Source organism: Protopterus annectens, chromosome 4.part1 (assembly GCF_019279795.1).
Source record: "Protopterus annectens isolate FY-2018-M chromosome 4.part1, PAN1.0, whole genome shotgun sequence".
Taxonomy (NCBI): Eukaryota; Metazoa; Chordata; order Ceratodontiformes; family Protopteridae; genus Protopterus; species Protopterus annectens.
In genome coordinates, this window is record NC_056734.1 from 981,091,454 (window position 1) to 981,106,896 (window position 15,443).

Sequence of the window (15,443 nt, forward strand, 5' to 3'; positions counted from 1 at the left end):
CATATGTCATGGCAACTCCACTTACAATGTGTGTTTAAGGACAAACACACTCTCCAACTAGCATTAGACATGGACTAGGGCACATCGCTAGTGTTTGCAAATGTACACCTATGTTGTGGAATACACTACCAATGTTGGACAAGCCTGGTTTAAGTAGTTCATATCTGAACAGAATGCAACATGGTTAGATGTACACAACTGGCCCCTAACCAGGCTGTTGTGCTCACTATCAAAATGTAAAGCAGTGATAGCACTAAAGCCCAGGATACTGTCCACCACAGTCAAAGTACTAACAGTACACTATACAGTACTACAGTGTTAGGTCAGTGTGAAAGGATGTTGACAACTGTATGCAAAGTATCCCATGCAAACACTGCAGGCACAGTATAATCCTGTTGTGTTCACACACAAAGCAGTTGTACAGTATCTACACAACATGACACACAACACACAACCATAAACGGGTGATATTTGTTGAAGTTCACACTCATCCACAAATGTGGTAGGCTGCAGAGTCCAACATATGGAATGCTCACACTGGGCATGCTCACACACTTTGATAAATGAGACATATGTCAGACAACATGCCATGGGAAGGCTGAACTGGACATGCTCACACACTTAGGCCAAATCTCAGTTTAGCAGTTGGACACACATATCTGGTATTTTTACGTGTTATTCCAGGAACCAACCACATTACAGCAGTCTGCCCAGTGCACACAGTTAAATGACTACAGAGACATACGTGATATAGTGGATCCCTCCCATATGCAAACATCTTCCACAGATGCACAAGTTGTTCATACAAACAGGGAATGCTATGGCAATAAAGATGTGCAGACAGTCTATCAACAACAAATAATGTGCATTTGACAATTAAACATATGGGTGTAGAGGTCAACACTAGGCTGTTTGCCCTAGGGAATGACAGCTTAGCCAGAGTGTGCTTGGCATCTGCCTCCCCACAGGATGCACATTCCCCTTTCTAAACACCGATGATGTCAGCACCCTATAAGTACAGCAGGAGAAAAGAAACCTCCCAGTAATGCGAATAGCGTGCTCTGCTAATGCATCCATCACAAGTGTCATAACATAGTTAGGTAGGGGTTTGAATCCTGCAAATGCTCAGTGTGTGAGTGGGGCTGGTGTGTGTGTAAGTCTGTGTGAGGGAAATGTCCCTTTTGGCAACTAGGAGAACAGACTACAGGATGCACATTCCCCTTTCTGAACACCGATGATGTCAGCACTCTATAAGTATAGCAGGAGAATCTCAAGTGTCATAACATAGTTAGATAGGGGTTTAAATCCTGCAAATGGCAAGTGTGTGTGTTTGTCTGAGGGGGGTTAGTGTGTGTGTGAGGGGAAATGTCCCTTTTGGCAACTAGGAGAACAGACTACAGGATGCACATTTCCCTTTCTAAACATTGATGATGTCAGCACCCTATAAGTACAGCAAGAGAAGGGACCCTTCCTAGTAATGCGAATAGCACACCCTGCTAATGTGTCCGTCTCTAGTGTCATAACATAGTCAGATAGGGGTTTGAATCCTGCAATTGGCAAGTGTGTGTTTTTGGCTGAGGGGGGTTAGTGTGTGTGAGGAAAATGTCCCTTTTGGCAACTAGGTGAACAGACTACAGGATGCACATTTCCCTTTCTAAACACTGATGATGTCAGCACCCTATAAGTACAGCAAGAGAAGGGAAACCTCCCAGTAATGTGAATAGCTTGCTCCGCTAATGTGTCTGTTTCAAGTGTCATAACATAGTTAGGTAGGGGTTTGAATCCTGCAAATGGCAAGTGTGTGTGTTTGGCTGAGGGAGGTTAGTGTGTGCAATTGTGTGTGAGGGAAATGTCCCTTTTGGCAACTAGGAGAACAGACTACAGGATGCACATTTCCCTTTCTAAACACTAATGATGTCAGCACCCTATAAGTACAGCAAGAGAAGGGGGAACCTACTAGTAATGCGAACAGCACACTCTGCTAATGTGTCAGTCTCGAGAGTCATAACATAGTCAGATAGGGGTTTGAATCCTGCAATTGGCAAGTGTGTGTTTTTGGCTGAGGGGGGTTAGTGTGTGTGAGGAAAATGTCCCTTTTGGCAACTAGGTGAACAGACTACAGGATGCACATTTCCCTTTCTAAACACTGATGATGTCAGCACCCTATAAGTACAGCAAGAGAAGGGAATCCTCCCACTAATGCAAATAGCACACTCTGCTAATGCATCCATCTCGAGTGTCATAACATAGTCAGATAGGGGTTTGAATCCTGCAAATGGCAAGTGTGTGTTGGATGCACATTTCCCTTTCTAAACACTGTTCAGCTGAAGGCCATGGCTCTGGCACAAGTCTGTTTCTATGATGCCCCTTTGGAAGATGCTTGTGTCTGCTGGAGAGTCGATTATGGTGGCCAGTTCGCAGTCATCTGCATATTTGGTCAGCCACAGTCCATCCGTGTTGGCCTGCACCTCCAATAAATATATACCAAACAAGAGAGGTCCCAGGACTGAGCCTTGTGGGACACAACTCGTAACTGGTTTGGAGTCTGGCATGGCTCCAGCAATTCTAACCATGTGGGTTCTGTCCTTGAGCCACTGTGCAATCCATCTAGTGACATAGGGGCTTATATTTAAGCTGGTGAGCTTCTCTAGAATGCCCAAGTGGGGTATTGTTGTGAAGGCTTTTATGAGGTCCAGGTAGGCTGTGTGAACCACCTTCCCCTCGTCAATGGCCTTGGTGACTGTTTCAAAGAAATCAACCAGGTTAAACCTGGTAGTGCTGGTGTGCTCTCAGTAGCCCTGAACCAGGCATCTGTTACTGCACAGATAACAATGTTCTCCATGCCAAGGAGAGTTTCTCGTGCATGCATCTGGAGGTTTAGACTTCTGGCATTGGGTAGCATTACTCTTAGTTTCTTATCCCTTGTGATACCTATGAAGGTGGGTTTGTCATTTGAGCCTTGCCTTACATAGGCACTATGGGGGTAGCAAGAGCCTTTGCCAATATCTGAAAGCCCAGGGGTGACAGGTGCAGGCCATCCCTAGCGAAGCAGGTAGTTCAACAGAAGATGAATATGTGAAGGTGTAGTGCCTGTGATTAGTTAGCAGTAGCATATATGACTGCTCACGTGGACACATGCCAGGTAAGTCATATGCACTGTGTCACAGGCAATGTACATGTGAACAGGACAAACAGTGACATCCTGTCAAGTGGGACATGGACATACATATAGTAAGCTATGCAGATGGCACTAGGAGTCCACAGAAGCTCTATAACTATGCATTGCAGGTGTGATCAGTATTCCAGGGTAATTGCAAGCAAACATGCATGCAAACAAAGCTACAGTAAACAGGGCTGCATGTAGTCCATTGTACAACAAACAAGCTGTACCACTTCCAGTAGGTAACACTGCAAATATGCAGGCACTATGCACATGTACATGGAAATACACGGGTCAGATGGCTAGGGTCCAGTCTCAGCGCACACAAGTGTACAGACCATGTACTGTCAGGATGTACAATAACTGGATGGAAACCCATGTGCTCATACCTGCAGTAATACACATGTCAAATAACAGACACTGAGCCTTCACTCAGTGGTTCCATACTTAGTAGGATGTATGCTACCTGGCCTGCCACCACAGTATCCCTGACATATATGGGGACTCTCCCTCCTGTGACAGTTAGTTTTGTGTGTTGGGGCTGTCTAGCATGGTATGAGATGTGAGCATGCAGTGCTAGGGTGCTCCTGTGTGTCCTGTACCAGTCGTGTAGTACTGCACACATATCAACATCCTCAAACATCTGCATTGCAGAGTCCAGTGTGGGCAACATGCCACTTGCAATTTACATGTCCATCATTGCGTATTACTACATTCATTACCTTATCCCATGTGCTACCTATGTATGTAGCCTTCTGTTGACATCATTACCACCAGTATGCCAACATGTGCAGATGATACAGTATGGTACTTACCATGGGTGTAGACAACAGTACATGACAATCACACACTTACTGCATCAGGCATGCTGTGATATACCCACAATTAATTCAGCACACAGTACTGTTAACAACAGGATACTATTACTACACATCTATGTGGTCACCCTGTGCATCAGCAACATGTTAACCTGTACCTGCACAGTTGTTACAGATTGCAGGAGGTGGCAGAGTTTCATCATATGCACAGGGTGTGAACTTGGTATGCCTGAGTCAGCCACCGATACCACCGATTGACATGTATGTGTATGTGTGTTGGTGAGGGACAGCAGTAGAAGGTGGGGCAATGTTGATGCAGTGTGTGCATGTATGCGGTAGCCCTAGGTGTTGTCAATTTGCATGTGTGTATGGATGCACACAGTTCCACCTCATGGCTGCCATATACTGGTGTTTGTGGACAGTCACAGACTGTACCTGCCAGGTCATACAGATCAGTGTCTCTGGCCACGGACACGGTACCTGTGCCTTGCAGGGGTGCTAAGGACCATATCCGGTACCAACCCAGACTGGGTACTGTCATCAGAAGCAGGTGTTCGTTGACTGGACACAGATCCCTGTCGGGCCTGGCCAGAGCCATGTGCACGTGGTCTTCTGGGGTGGTCTGATGACAGCACAGACCCAGCATTGCTGGGGCTGCTGCTGGCACTACGGGGGCGGCCACGGCCCTGTTGTCATCCGCGATGACTGCCAGCTGCTGCTGTTGCTGGCATATGGCCACGTCGATGCCTCAACCGCCCACCATCACCCTGGCTCATGGACATGTAGTTGTGGAACCAGTCTAATATGTCCCCACAACGTCTGTCTATGACATCGGTGAAATCACGGATGGCAGCCGCAATGTCACGCATACTGTCAGTCATGGCTGTGCAACATGCTGTCAGCTCCCTCAGACCCTGTCTGGTGTACCGTTCCATACATGACTGTGCCTGCATGACAGCCCGAAACATAGCTGAGGTTGTAAGACCTCTGTGGGCACATCTGACAGGGGCAGTACGCCCACGGATGCTCCCACGAGAACCCCTGGACATCTGTCTGTGTGGTACCATCTCTGGGCCATGCCCATGGCTGCTGTGTGGGGAGGCATGTGCCACAGATACCACATTACCCTGGTCAATGCCCACTGTATGCTGTCCATCACCTAGGGACATTGGTGACAAAGGGTGTATTGGCAGGATAACTTTGCGCATTGATGGGGTCGACAGCTGTGTACTGTCAATCGGCTGACCAATAGCGGACCCTGGCATACCTTCCTGTGCCATTACACAGATGTCATCATTATCAGTACCCACGGCACCTGATTCAGGTTCCCTGCTACATGACACCAGAGCAGCACCAGAACCTGTGGGAGGGAAACAGGAAACACAGTTTACAATGTCTACACATTACCAGTGATGCACACATGCACACATGCACAGATGCACAGATGCACACATGCACACATGCACACATGCACCCATGCACACGTGCACAGGTGCACACATGCACACATGCACACATGCACAGGTGCACACATGCACACATGCACAGGTGCACACATGCACACATGCACACATGCACAGGTGCACACATGCACACATGCACACATGCACACAGTTTCACACAATTGTACAGTACTCAGTATGCATGATATCAACACACAGACACAGACACACCTACATGCATACAAAGAGCACTACTAAGTGAGCCAAATAGTACTATTACTATCAAAACTATTACAGGAATTGTTAATACACACTCACCAGCATGGATAGGCTGCATTGCTGTTATACCAGAGGGACCTGCAGACTTGAAGAAACTAATGTCAGTGGGCACAACTGTGCAATTGTTACTGAGTATGATACAGGTCAGTAGTACAACAGTCGCCTTTCACAGGTCAGCTGCTAATATTGAGGATATCACACTTGCACATTAAATATTATGGTGACAGCTACAAACCAAGGACACACCTCACATGCATTAGCTACCAGTGTACACAACAGTCAACTATACATATGGCATATTACCTGCACATTCACTGTCTTGCTGCTGCGTGGCTCCAGCCTCCATCATAATGCATGTCTGCTGCTGTTGTTGTTGCTGGCGGACTGGAGCCACTACACTCATGAGTAGTCCCTCCAGTCTGGTGAGTGGGGGATGTGTAGCCACCCCACCACCTGTGGCGACCTGTTGCCTGTGGATATCCGACGCACACTGACGGACATGTCTGATTAAATCACTGCAGTGATGTCGTACCTGCTCATATGTCCTATTATGCGTGCCTATGTCATTTACCCGATGGACAAGGTCTTGCCACAGTGCAGCCCTCTCCTGCTGATTCTGGCTGGTGCGAGAAAAGAGTATTGCATAATCCCACACCAGGCTCTGGTCCTCATCCTCAGCTGTGGAGTAAGTGGGATTCCACGGGTGGGTCATGTACCTGAGAAAGAAAATAACCTGATATCAGCAATATATGTCAGCAGAATTTGGCACACATACTACACATGCTACTCGACTGTTATGATACAACATATCTCACATATATAGCATCTGTCTGTCTATTGGTGGATACACATGTAAATGGCCAGGTATCAGTGCTCAGCCAGCAACTGTGCAACAGTACCTGACACACTCCATACGACATACTACCAAACCCCAGCAGTCAGAACACTGATTCAGGTCAAGAGCACCTCCTCACTCTGGGGTTTGTATCTAGGTACTGTATGGCCTACATCATCAACTACTGTGAGCTGACCACACACTGATTGCCCTGGATATACATATCCCACCTCCACCACCAGCACAAACGACTATAGTGAATAACATTACAGATGCAAACTTTACACTTTGTAACAGTGACATGGTATCCTTTCAGCCCACTGGGCCAGTGGCAGATTCAACCCACAATGCTGACCCCTACACAATTGCTTTCTACAGACATCTCCGGGAATGCATGGATCATGCAATCCCATATACGACCAAGACACTCTCCACAAAGGGACAGCATCCTGTCTGGTGGACCCCAGCCATAGACAGATTGTATTACAGAAGATGGAAGCTACTGCAAGACAGAGCATAATTCCGTAAAGGGAGGGCATGTCTGAGCAGCACTAGTAAGATCTATTTTCCATCATACAAACATCCATGGGCAACTTTGAGATGGAAATCAAGAGGGACACTACAGATAACCAGAAGGCCTTCTTCAGTTATGTTAGCAACCTGGTCAGGATCCATCCTCTATGCCCATAGTTAGTACACAACAACTATTTCACTGACACCACAGATATTGACAACATTGTGGCAGACAGGTTCAGTGCAGGTGTCACCCTGCCCCTCTCCCCCAAAATAAGACATAGTTATCCCAGCTGACTGTAACCTCCCTGTCATCACAGATGTCCAGGTGAGAGCCACCCTCAGGACAGCAGAATACACAACATGAATGGGATCTGATGGTATCCCCAGTTGCATGCTACATAAACTCTGACAGGAGCTAAACACACATATAGAAGTGCTATGTAACACTAGCCTGACTACAGGATATGTACCTGTACACTGGTGCACAGCAGCAGTGGTTCCACTCCACGAAGGAGGCACCTCAACATACCAATACAATACAACACAATACATTACATTACAATACAATACTATACAATATGCTATTGCCCCTGGGACTACAGCAGCGTACTGTTCTGCTACCCTGACCATTGTGACACATGTGGTGTGATGGTACCTGCTGCTGTCACACAGTTACACAGGGTGACTCATATGGCATATTACATATCTGACTAACATTCAGCAGGGGTATGTGTGACATGTACTCATGGGGAGTCTTGCTTCTTAACACTGTGTGGTTTATTGCAGGGTATGTCTTATCTGTGGGTAGGTACTTTTACCTCCACATGTGCACTCTATTGCAGTGGCACAGACAACACACAGCAGTCATTTAGGTTGTGGATGGTGTGAGGTGTTAGTATGGTTGTTGGATATCTGTCATGGGTGTGACTTACATATGTATATCCGGGAGTGGTAACCTCTATGTGGGTAGTATATGTGTAATCTGTGGTGTTGTCAGTCACTGTGCATTGGTAATGTGTTTGAGTGCATTGTCACAGTGTTGTACATGTCACTGTGTCCTTCTCCATATCTGTAGCTGTCATGTGAGGTCCATACCATGGCATCCATTATGTGGTGTGGAGGGGTACACCGACCTACATGTCCATAACTGACACACCATGTTCGCTGACACATACCATGTGCAGGTATTCCAGGGATAGTGTGCCACTGTGAATATCATTGGGGCCACTATTGTACACATTTATGACCCTGTTCACCCCTGACACATGCAGTGGTGGGCAGCCAATCACATATCTGGTGGTTATTGGTGTAGGTGATTTGGAATGTGGTATGGTACTCCGGTTTTGACACTGGTGTTCACTCCATGCCTTTGTCACCAGGCACCTGTTGCAATACATCTGTACACATGTGCCTCACTCAGAATTTATATACATCTCTCTCTCTCTCTCTATATATATATATATATATATATATATATATATATATATATATATATATATATATCTATATATGTATATATATGTATATATATATATATATATATATATATATATATATATGTCTGTATACATATACACATATATATATTGATGTACATATATTGCTATAGATGTGGAGGGGACACAGAGGGGTGAGAGTGACAGAGGGGTGGGACAGGGTGTGTTGAAGGTCGTCATATACAGTCATACCTGTACATAGTCAGATCAGTCTGTCTATGTATATGTATCTACATATAGCTATATCTGTATGTGTGCATTACATATATATGTTTGTACAATATTCTATCTACATCTGTCTATGTATTCCTACATCTCTCTCTCTATGTATGTATACATATATGCATATCATATATATATATATATATATATATATATATATATATATATATATACACACATACATATGTTGACATACATACGTATCCATATGATAGACAGCTGTATCAACATGTTTGTCTACCATACTGTATACACACACTAACATACTGCTAAACATACATAACTGTGAAACCTACTTTGTACATTTCACTACAACCTACAGTCAACCTACATTGATATGTGCACATAGATGCTCTCACATACAAATGTATGTACAGCCTTCACTGATAGTTGCTGTATGTCCCCTGCCCTTTACACATCTTCATATACATATGGATACAGACCAATGACACATTTGGAGGGTTCACAGTATGTAGACCTTTATAGTATTACTTTACATTACCTGTGTTTGTCACAGCTGCTTGTGTTGCCGTCTGGTTCTCTGTCCTGCTGCTCCACTTCCCAGTTGTCAGCTTTCAGGTGGCTGTTGCTGAACAATTTGTTTGTGTCTGCTTAATTGCAATTTTCTCTGTCTCTGTCTCTGTCTCTCTCTCTCTCTCTGTCTGTCTGTCTGTCTGTCTCTCACGTCCTTCTCAGGGTGCAATGAAAGTATTGCATGTGTGGACTGGGAGTACAGCATACTTTTGTAGGTATCTGCATATGCCCATGTGATGGCCTCTGCACCAATTGTTAGCCAGCATTTGCTAATTGCATGCAGCCAGTTGTGTACTGATTGCAGTTCTCACTGTGATTTCAGAACAGTGCTATAAAAAGGTATGTGAGATAGGCGTAGCCCTTTCAGATTTTAAGGGCAGGGACCATGCTGTTATGCTGTGGACAATGTTCTGTGAGTGTAAAGGTTGGTATCTCTCTCATATTTCCAGGTGTGTTGTAGATTAACATTCCTCCATTCATTTCTCCAGTTTCCTGTACTAACTGTGTATGTACACTGACACCTACAACTACTACTACTGTTAATGTGTGTGTGTGTGCTTTCCTTTCACTTTTGCTTGCACTTTGTTGCTAAGGCTTCAATATTTGCCCTTTACAGTCACTACTTGTATGCCTGCTAGGTGTCCTGACTGTAGTGTGCTGCTATAGCTTTCCTATTTTCCATGTACATTCACACCTTGGAATGCTTGCTATATCTGCTAGGGTGTTACAGCATGCAGTGTGGTCTGGCCATGGTGTGGGCCTTGACATCTATTAGGGTATTTGAGTATGCTGCTGAGCAGGCCCCAGAGACTTTCAGGTTCATCTGTTATCTGCCTCATGGAATGGTACATATCAGTGGGGTACACCCATTAAAATGTCTGGTATGCTGCAGTTGTGACTGTGGGTTAGCATGAACATATGTATTACTACACTTTTTCTGCCATGCAAGTGGTGAATACTTTCAGGACTCCATAGTTACCATTGCATGTGTTACACCTTTCTGCCTACTGTTTGTACATTTCACATGGAGTCTGTGGGGCATCCCTGTAAGTCATTCACTGTTGCTATGTCTAGTCTCTTAACTATTCAAATATGGTGGTGTCAGACCCGTCATGTGTACAGATATTTGCAGGTTGTCCACATTTCTGCCTCATATTTTGGTCAATATCTCATGCACACCTTTTTCTGGCAAATCACTCTGGGCTCAAGTCAGAATATGGTGACAAACATTCAGGTTTCAGACTTCATACCCTTCCAAACATCCCACAAAATGCAGACCCTGTTACTCTCTGACCTGTCTGCGTTTGTTGTAACATTATTTGTAATGTGTCCCTGGTTTTGGGCCTTTGCTCCACATATTTTATTACTTGGTCCAGATGTGTTCCTGTAAGAGGTTGTGGGGTATGGGCAGTGATTATCATGCTGTGAGTATGTGTGTGGCTTGCAAGGTGCTATAGTGACATTATTACCTACTAGCTACCAACTAGCATGGCTGTTTCTGTTCACACACTACTATTATGGAAATCCACTAGTTTTGATAGTAATTCTAAATGGCATGCTTTGTGTACTACACATCTATATTCCCTTTACATTCATTCCTACTATTACATGATATATTTATTTTAGCACAATGTTCTTGTGTAAGAGTCATGGCTTAGTGGTAAGTCATGCAGACTACTGTTTCCAAGGTCCTGGGTTCGGGACTGCCAGTGGGATTTTGTTTTGCTTCTGAACTGACTACAAGACCTGTCAATCAAAGTGACTAAGGCACTTTTAAGCAGTTGTAACCGGGTTAGCGCTGATTTGTGCGGAGCTCACGCATGCGCACTGGCGGTTAGCTCCGCGCACACAAGTGCACACCCACTTACAATCGCTTAAACGTGCTTACTCTTGTGCACACCCGCGCTATTTTCTTTGAAAAAAAAGAAAATGGGGAGACAGGAAAGTGGTGAAAAAGAGGTCACAAAGAGGGTAAGACAGTAGGGAAACAAGCTTGGGATGTGCAGGAGGGATGTAGGTAAGGCTAATAGCTGCCCATTTCTTCATCAGCAACAGCTGTGCATATGTATGTAATTTGGTGTGACATTTGAAATCTTCCACCCCTGAGAGACGTGTCAGGACAACAATAATACTTGTTGTATAGCCAATTGTAATTGATAGGTTCCATGTCCAGCAGACATGTGTGCGGAATGGGCAGCTATGTATGGGGCATAATTTTTTTGTGGGTACAGAGTGCCCTTTTTTTTTTTCCAGGTGAGAGTGGTATGTCAGGTGAAGGAAGTCGGTACAGCTGGGGAGGTAGGTTGGGTAGGTAAACAGACAAGACAAACAAGACTCATACAGGTGTGGTGTATGACACGTGTGGGGGGGTTACACAATTGATGGGGACGGAGGTTTGGATATCCAGAGCCCATGAGCCCACAGATGGCAACAGTGGAACTGATATCCCCACCCATAGGCAGTTGCCACTGTTCCTTCACTGCCCAGGATGGGGCTGTTCTTGGGGCTGTGTAGGCGGGGCAACAGGCATGCCTGTTAGTTGCACCACCATGCCACGAGCTGGTGTAGGGGCTCGAGAACAGAGTCCCGAATCTCCCTACGCACCACAGTCCGGACGCTATGAAGGGTGAGTGGTGGTTCTCCTCCGGCCACACTTGCAGAGGGGGGGGCGAGCCCCATCCCCTGCAGCGCTTCCACCCGCAGGTGGCACAGGACCACCGGAGGAGGGTCCGGACTCGGCACTAGTGCCAGGTGCACTCACCAGCTGAGGTGGGAGAGGTGGGTCCGCTGGAACCCACCTTCCCTGTCGTCCTATGTTTTGCATTATGTCATGACAGTTTGGGTTAGTGACATATAATACCATTCACAATTAGTTGTAACAGCATGCATTAGTATTCCCATTAACCAAACACCCAGATATTCACACCATTGAACAGCGTGCATAACACATGCATAATTTGAACAGAAATACACAGTCCAACAACATGCAGAGTTAATTGATGGCAACAGGCCATCAGGTGTGGATGTATGAACAGGGCAGATGCATCAACGGACATGCAAATATATATGACCCAACAAGACAAACGTCCAGGGGTGTTAATTGTGATTGCACATACCATTTTCACGTGGAATGGGTTATATGTGGTTATAGGGTGGGGTAAAGAAAGTAATATTAACTCCTTCGAATAATAATACATATGCTGTACATTTCTAATAGCTACAGTTATATACACACTACTGTTCTAACTACAGTTTCCTACATGATAACTATCTCAACTTGGTGATAGGACTGTTACTGCAACATCAATATACATTTTATGGTTCTTCATACACATTCATATCTAGCTTTGTTCAGCTACATCATCCTGCTACATTTGCTTTATATAGCTGTAGACAAGTGTGGATGTTTAGTATATCAGACAATCATCCTATCTGCATATTGCAGACTGAGAGCAACATATCCAGATTTTGGGATACACATTCCAGATGCAGCAACACTTTGAACCAATTTCGCTGTTTGGTTTTGAATCTCACATGCATTTCATTCTGTCTTGACTGCAGTATACTTTATTCAGGGGTTATTACTACTGTATTGCTGGATTCATGACACTTTCTGACACTCTCTCACTTGCTTTACTTTTACTATTCAGGATGGTACTTACTTCTAGGCTTTATTGACATGTTTTACCTGTAGTTATTACAATCCTTTCCAGCAGTCTCACTTCTGTCATGTTTCAGTATTTCCACAGGGATATATTTCACACATGTGATTTCGTCATCTTCTGCAGCTATACTTTTCAGCCTGCTGCAGGTTGTGTACTATTTTCTTACAGGTAGGGCATTTTTATTTCAGAATATATGTCAGACAGTTTCATTTTTCGGTTTAACTTACAGGCTGAAACACACTTTTGTAATCAAGCAATACTTGCATACACTTTCACACTGTTACTTGCAGATTTTATTCCTTACTGACTACACTGCACTCTTTTGCTGACTGTCATACTTTTATATTTCTTTACAGTTACTGGTAGTGGATTACTGACCTGCCTGGTGGCGCAACCGCACCAGCCTATCGCCATAGGCTCTGCGGTTCGCAGAACGGACACCTGCAGCTGTAATATAAATGAAGTAATATTGGAATGCACATATCCATAATATCAGCTAGTTTAATTTCTTACATACATAATTAAATGTTACTTACTCAGTAGTGGGGCGTTGGGTGTTTGCCGGGCCTCCTGGATCCAAAGGTTCAGTTGGTCCTGCTTGCGTCTCTTCAGGTCCGCATGGTGGTGACGGACCTGCTCACCAGTCCTTGGAATCCCTGTGGCACTGGTGAGATCATGAGCCAACCGGTCCCACGCCTCGGCCCTGTATGCTCCCCAGAGGACCTGTCCCTGCATGAGTTGGGCCTCATGATTATGGACTAGGAGCCAGACCATGTACCTGGACTCCTCAACACCCCACCTCTGTGCTCAAAAGCAACTACCCTCTCCTACTCCTGTCATTCTGCCTGCAGGTCAGTTCTACAATCGTTTATGCTGTGTATTCCCGCCTATGGGGCTTATATAGTCCGTTTTTCCCACACATATCTGTGATTGGCCATTTTGGAATTGTATCAACTTCAGTAAACCTGCATTGTCATGCTCCAGTTTGTATTCATTCCTATATATTAGCTATTATTGCATTTCTAGGTACTGCTGTCATGGCTTAGTGGTTTGGTACCTTGACTATGGTGTATAGTATCCTGGGTTCAAACCTGGCCACTGCTTTTTATTTTTCATGACTGTCTAGACATGCTGAGGGGTGTGTCTGTGTAAAGGCAGTTTTGATATGGCTTGCTCAACGTTGCCCGTCGGTTAGCTTGTTTGTGCGGTGCGCAGCTCCACGTAAAACGGGGTACGCTGCTTTAAGCCTCATTTGGCTATCGGCACGCATATTACACTCAGCTCAGTTAGGGGCACATAGATTTAGCGTGTTAGACCACTGCTCAGCTACGGGCACTCATTTTGCACCAGTTAAACCACTGCTCATCTACGGGCAGATGCACTCACTCTGTTAAACTGTAGCTCAGCTTTGAGCACATCTGGCATTTTTTATTCTTTTGTTACCTCACATTTCTTCAATATAAATGGGCTATTTCATTACATTTTACATAAATTGTGGTTTTATGTGTACATATTTGTCAGGGACTTGTTTCCTGCTTATTTTGCAAAAAAAAAAAATTGGTGTTGTGGGGACTCGAACCATGACCGCCTGCTCTTCAGCCAACATCTCTACTGCTACGCTATTGCTTCCTGGCTTATTTTGCATATTTAGTTCTTATATGCTTTCCCACTGACTGCTAACTGTAGCTGCGCTATGGGCACGCCCTCGCAAACGAGCGCACTCACAGTTAAACATCTTTACAATTTTAAAAAAATATATAACATGTTCATTTATATATTTTATGTTCATAGTCTGTGAGGGCATGTGTTGTGTTGTGTTTATTCACATTTCTGTGGACTCTGTTGTGGGTGTTTACTTTCAGCACTTTTACACTTCTGGGGGCATGTCCGCTTGCAGGGCTCAGCCTATGGACACGCCCCCTACTGTCTTACACGGACCGTGTTAGACTTAGGTGTGATTCAGCATGCTCTCATGAATATGCAGAGCATGCTGACATCACTCCATTTAACTGCAGCCTCCGTGTAAGAGTTATAACTCTTACACGGAGGCTTCCTGAATCCTTGCCTTGATCATTTCATCTAATGTCTTCACCTAATGATACAGAATTTTTACACAATAAGCCTGGTGCTTATGGGAAATCATTTGGTCTGTTTTATATGATGATGCCTGGTGAGTATGAATTACTCAGTACTAGAGAAGGAAGGCAATACAAAATTGTTTACTGAGCAAGGCAAACACTAGGCAGCCAGAAGTGCAGCTTTGCCACAGTGTATGAACATCTCTTAAAAGCCTGGCTAAGAATGAGTGAGGCAACATTTATACTATACTGCTACAGAAGCCTTGCAATAGGTGCCAGACACTGTTATGCATTGTGGGGTCTGTCAAAAAGATCATATCTTAGTCAGTATCCCTCTGGAATCACCAAAATGACAGGTATACAGATTGTGATCCTGCATGGGTCAAGATGTAGACAAA